Source organism: Propithecus coquereli, unplaced genomic scaffold (genome assembly GCF_000956105.1).
Source record: "Propithecus coquereli isolate 6110/MARCELLA unplaced genomic scaffold, Pcoq_1.0 Scaffold66, whole genome shotgun sequence".
NCBI lineage: Eukaryota > Metazoa > Chordata > Mammalia > Primates > Indriidae > Propithecus > Propithecus coquereli.
The window spans coordinates 10,329,997-10,336,253 of record NW_012152618.1 but is presented as its reverse complement, the minus strand read 5'-3'; positions in this window follow the sequence as shown (position 1 = coordinate 10,336,253).

Below are 6,257 nucleotides of genomic sequence, written 5' to 3'. Positions count from 1 at the left end.
CAAGCCGTGAGTCCCGGGCTGGAGAGGGCGTTGGGGCTCAGAGTTATCTAAGGCCGCGACGCCAGGACAGGGTTTCAAGTACGGCCAATCAGCGCGTGGCATCTGCCGGGGGCCGCAGAGGGCGGAGCTTGTTGTCAAGTGGGCTGGAGGCCTGGAATGGGACCCGGAAGTTAGGTTTACCCGGAAGCGTGACCTCTGGGCAGCCGGGATGCAAGACCTTATATCGCGTCCAGTTCCTGGACTTGGGCAGGGCCCCCTCAGTCTCCTCCCAGCATTCTCTATCTGAATTCAGCTCTTTTTTATATTAGCAGCCTGATACAAAGTGTCTGCCTTGAGGGGCAGACTCTAGCCCTGAAAATGCTTGGGCTCACGCAGCTTGGACCCCACTTCCGCCACTTGACGGGACTTAAACGGCCACAAGAGACCTTTTGTGGCGGCTCCAAATCCTCTTGAATACCTCCAAAGCTCTAGTGCTTACCATCTGGGATTATACACTTTCCCAGTCTTCCACTCTCTCCCAAAAGCCTTAGGGGTGTTTCACGATCTGTTCTAAATCCGCCAAGTTGTGCGACTGTGCTAGGAGCAACTTCGTAAGCCTTCTCAGGGCATAGCTCATACCTGGCATTCACTGACTCATTTAACAAATATTTGTTGAACATCTAAGACCTAGGTGCTAGACGAACAACAACTGAAAAAACAACATACTGTTGTGGAGGTTATGTTCCAGCAAAACAGGAACAATAAATTAATCTTCCAACAGGTATCTTAGATATGACACTTTGGGATCACAACCATATAAGGGGAGAAAAACGAATCCAAGTAACTTTAATGGAGTGCTTTCATTTTATACCATCAAAGACAAAAGAACTGTAACGAAATCTTGAACTTAGTAAGTTTGTTATTTGGTAGTATATATTAAGCCATTAAATATGAAATGTCAGATTTTGAATCAAAAGTATAGTTTATTATATCTCAAACGAAGCAGTACAATTAATCAAAGTATGCGCCTAAACTATCGACACAGTTTTGCCATTTTAATGGTAGCTTGTTTATACTATCAGCAAAGAAGCCTGGAGAAGGAGTGGTGATGAAATCGTGAAAGGCATTTTCCACAGCTTGTTGAGAATTGAATATTTTTCCTTGCAAGAAGTGGTCCAAAGCCTGGAAGAAGTGGTAATCAGTTGGTGCAAAGTCTGGTGAATATGGTAGATGACAGAGAGAGTTTCGAAGTCCAGCTGCTATAGTTTGAGCAGCGTTGTTTGTATGACAGGTGGTAGAGCATTGTCTTGTAAGAGGATTGGCCTGTCTCTATTGACCAATCTCAGCTGCTTAATCGCAAGCATCCTCATCATTTCGTCCAGTAGACATCCGCTGTAATCAACTGACCAGGTTTCATAAAGCTGCAGTGGTAATACCAGCGCCAGCCTACCAGATACCATTACCTTCTTTTGAAGAATATTCCGTTTTGTACTTTTTCGGCACTTCATCTTTATCCAACCATTGTGCCAAACACTTGCAATTGTCAAAAAGAATCTATTTTTCATCACACGTAACAATACCGTGTAGAAATGGTTTGCCTTTATGTCGTGACAGTAAAGAAAGGCAAGCTTCTACACAATTTCTCTTCTCACACTCGTTTAATTGATGTGGAACCTGTCTAATCCAGCTTCTTTACCTTGCCAATTTGTTTCAAATGGTCCAACATTGTTGGAATAGTAACATCAAACTTTGCTGCTAATTCATGCATAGGTTGAGATGGATTTGCTTTCACTACAGCTTTCAGCTCATCATTATCCACCTTGGTCTCAGGTCACCAATGTGGCTTATTTTGAAGATTAAAATCACCAGAACAGAACTTCTCAAATCATTAATGTACTGTGCCTTCATTAGCCACGTCCTTCTCAAACAATTCATTGATATTTCAAGCTGTCTGTGCTGCATTGGTTCCACGACAGAACTCATATTCGAAAAGAACACAAATTTTTTTTTTTTTTTGAGACAGTCTTGCTCTATCACCTGGGCTAGAGTGCTGTGGCATCAGCCTAGCTCACAGCAACCTCAAACTCTTGGGCTCAAGTGATCCTCCTGCTTCAGCCTCCCGAGTAGCTGGGGCTACAGGCACGCACCACCATGCCTGGCTAGTTTTTCTATTTTTAGTAGCGACGGGGTCTTGCTCTTCTCAGGCTGGTCTGGAACTGCTAACCTCAAGCAATCCTCCGCCTTGGCTTCCCTGAGTGATGGGATCAGAGGCGTGAGCCACAGCGCCCAGCCACAAATGTTTTACTTTTCCATGGTTTCACAAAAATTGCTCTTAAAAACAATGTGAAAGATAATCACAAGCTGTAGTGTGTTTGAAAGACTGAGGATGTACCTTCACAATACAAACAAGTGTCAAAGTGAAATGTCAGAGATATCAACTGTCAAACTTAAGGAAATTGGACATTTCATACTTAATAACCTAATGTAATGGGATAATTATTCTGGAATCGAGTAAGTTTGTAAACATATTGATGTACTTGGGAGCCAAGGTTCTTAGTGTGGGATATGGAATCTGGAATTGGGGAAGGCAATGAAGAACCCTATGATTGAAATTGAAGGAATGATTACAAATAGATTTAAAATAGACAAAATTAGGTATTTTCTAGCTCTGACCTCTGAAAGGGCCCAGAAGCAATAACATCCCAGTAGAATGAGTACATCTAGTGTCTACATACTGATTTCTAGATAACAGTCCCCAGTAAAAGTAATGTAGGAATAAAGGAGAAAAGAAAGGTGGAGAGCTCCCAAGTGCAGCCATTTTGACCCATACCAGACACTAATCGCCCTGAATAGGGAAGTAGAGAGCAGGTCGTCAGCCCAGGACCACCTGAGGATGGATGAATTACTAAGCCACATGCCTTACAGTTTGTACTTACCTTTCTGTGACAGCAATTTATGATTAACCTTTATGGCCTGAGCTTATACAATGATGGTCACATATGACTATTCCTTAACAGGGTTTTTAAACACACAAAAACATTACCATTGCCCCATAAGCGGTCCCCCTCCTGCTCAGGAGAGGACCCCTACTCTGTGGAGTAGGATCTATTGACTGTCTCTATCTCAATAAACTTAATGTGCTAGTTGGCTTACTCTCTAATTCATTCCTGCATGAAGCCAGGAACTCACTTGGCAAGTTCAGGGGGCTTTCCTCCCTTTATCGGGGCACGCCCTGCATCAAAAGGAACCACGGCACCTTGGGAGAAATGGCCAATTTCCAGGCTTCAGTGGGAAAGTACGAGATGAGTCCGGAGCAATTTGTGCCAGAAAGTAAAGAATGATGGGGGACGTATCGAAAGGACACAGGAGGCCGGACAAGGTAACTCATGCCTGTAATACTAGCACTCTGGAAGGCCAAGGCGGGAGGATCGCTTGAGCTCAGGAGTTCGAGACCAGCATAAGCAAAGAGGGAGACCACCCCCACCATTTCTACAAAAAATAGAAAAAATTAGCCAGGCATGGTGGTGCGTGCCTGTAGTCCCAGCTACTCGGGAGGCTGAAGCAGGAGGATTGCTTGAGCCCAGGAGTTTGAGGTTGCTGTGAGTTATCATGATGCCACTGCACTCTACCTGAGTGACAGAGTGAGACTGTCTTTAAAAAAAAAAAAAAGGCTGGGCGCAGTGGGGCTTATGCCTGTAATCCTAGCACTCTGGGAGGCCGAGGCGGGAGGATTGCTCGAGGTCAGGAGTTCGAGACCAGCCTCAACAAGAGCGAGACCCCGTCTCTACTTAAAATACAAAGAAATTAGCTGGACAACTAAAATATATATATAGAAAAAATTAGCCGGGCATGGTGGCGTGTGCCTGTAGTCCCAGCTACTCGGGAGGCTGAGGCAGAAGGATTGCTTGAGCCCAGAAGTTTGAGGTTGCTGTGAGCTAGGCTGACGCCACGGCACTCTAGCCCGGGCAACAGAGCGAGACTCTGTCTCAAAAAAAAAAAAAAAAAAAAACACAGGAACCGGGTTTCCACTGGTCAAAATCAGGAACAAAAATAATAAGAGGACGGAGCCTTCTGATGTGCTGCAAATGTTCTATTCACCTAGATGGTGATTACTGTGGCATTTTTACATAAAAATCGTCATCAAGCTGCACACTTAAGATCTGTGTGTTTTACTGTATGTAAATTATACCTCAACAAAACACTTTAAGGATAATGACAGTAATGGATATAACTGAACAATCTGAGACCAAACTGATGCTAAAAATTTTAAGTAAATGAAGGAGAAAAAGACCTTCCTTATAGTAGGATGCTAACTTAAAAATGTAGAAAGTATGGTAGGTAGAACATCAACATTTGCAAGCCTCACAGTAATAAGGGATTTGGGCAAAATTAATAGGCATTAAAATTTGCTCAGGAGCAGGATTTTTATAGATTACTTTTTAATTAAAAAGGAAAAAAAATAATCCTTGCACTCTGGGAGGCGGAGGTGGGAGGATTGCTTGAGCTCAGGAGTTCGAGACCAGCCTGAGCAAGAGTGAGACCCCATCTCTACTATAAATAGAAAGAAATTAGCCAAACAACTAAAAATAGAAAAAATTAGCTGGGCACGGTGGCGCGTGCCTGTAGTCCCAGCTACCCGGGAGGCTGAAGCAGGAGGAGCTTGAGCGCAGGAATTTGAGGTTGCTGTGAGCTAGGCTGACGCCATAGCACTCTAGCCTAGGCAAGAGAGTGAGACTCTATCTCAAAAAAAAAAAAAAAAAAGGAAAAAAAGCATCTTTAACTTGCAAAAATATGACAGAAACTACCTTAACCAAGTTGTCAATGCTAACATTACCAATAAGAGGATAAAACATCATATGCATCCTGATGGATGGGGACTGAAGATACACAACTTACGTAGTGTTTCTGCCAAAAATTACATAACCTGAATCTAATCATAAGAACCTAAATTGAGGGATATCCTATTTGTTTTTATTTTTTAATTTTTATTTTGTTTTAGAGACAGAGTCTCACTCTGCCACCCAGGCTAGAGTACAATGGTGTGATCATATTTCATTATAATCTTGAACTCTGGGGTGAAAGCCATCCTCCCAAAGTGCTGGGATTACAAGCATGAGCCATCATGTCCAACCTAAATTGAGGGATATTCTAAAAACAACTGGCCTTGCTTCAGAAATGTCAATAAAAGCCAGGCACAGTGGCTTGTAGCCCCAGCTACTTTGGAGACTGAGGTAGGAGGATGGCTTGAGGCCAGGAGTTCAAGGCCTCATTCAGTGTGCTATGACTGCACCACTGCACTCCAGTCTGGGCAACATAGCAAGATCCATCTCTAAAATAAATAAATAAAATTCTTTAAAAATTTTAAAATGTCATAAAAGAAAAGAAAGAATGAGGAACTATTCGAAATTGAAGAAGACTAAAGAGAAATGAAAACTAAATACAATGAGTGTTACTAGACCCTAAAACAGAAAAGAAATTCTATAAAGGGTGTTATTGGGACAACTGGCAAATTTCAATATGGACCATATATCAGAAAATATCGTATCAATGCTAACTTCTCTAAATTACATGATTGTATTGTAGTTACATGAGCAAATGTAGTTGTTTTTAGTAAATCATCAAATTAGAAATTATTTAGGGATGAAGAGCCTGCAAATTACACCTAAATGGTTCAGCAATAAAGCAAATGAGGTCAAATGTTAAAAATTATAAATCTCAGTGAAGAATATACATGAGTTTACTGTACCACTATTTTATCATTTTGAAATGCTTTCAAAATAAAGAGTTAAAAAACAGCAAAGGCCAGGTGTGGTGGCTCACACCTGTAATCCCAGCACTTTGGGAGGACGAGGCAGGAGGATTTCTTGAGTCCAGGAGTTTGAGACCAGCCTGGGCAACATAGTGATACCTCATTTCTACGAAACAACAACAACAAAATTAGCTGGGTGTGGTGGTGTGCACCTGTAGTCCTAGCTACTCAGCAGGCTGAGGCAGGAGGATAAGGTAGAACTCACGATTTCGCAGCTGCAGTGCACTATGATCACATCACTGCACTCTAGCCTGAGCAACACAGTGAGACCCCATCTCAAAACAAACAAAACAAACCCCAAGAACTCATTTAATCGGCCGGGCGCGGTGGCCCACGCCTGTAATCCTAGCTCTCTGGGAGGCCGAGGCGGGCAGATTGTTTGAGCTCAGGAGTTTGAAACCAGCCTGAGCAAGAGTGAGACCCCGTCTCTACTAAAATTAGAAAGAAATTAATTGGACAACTAAAAATA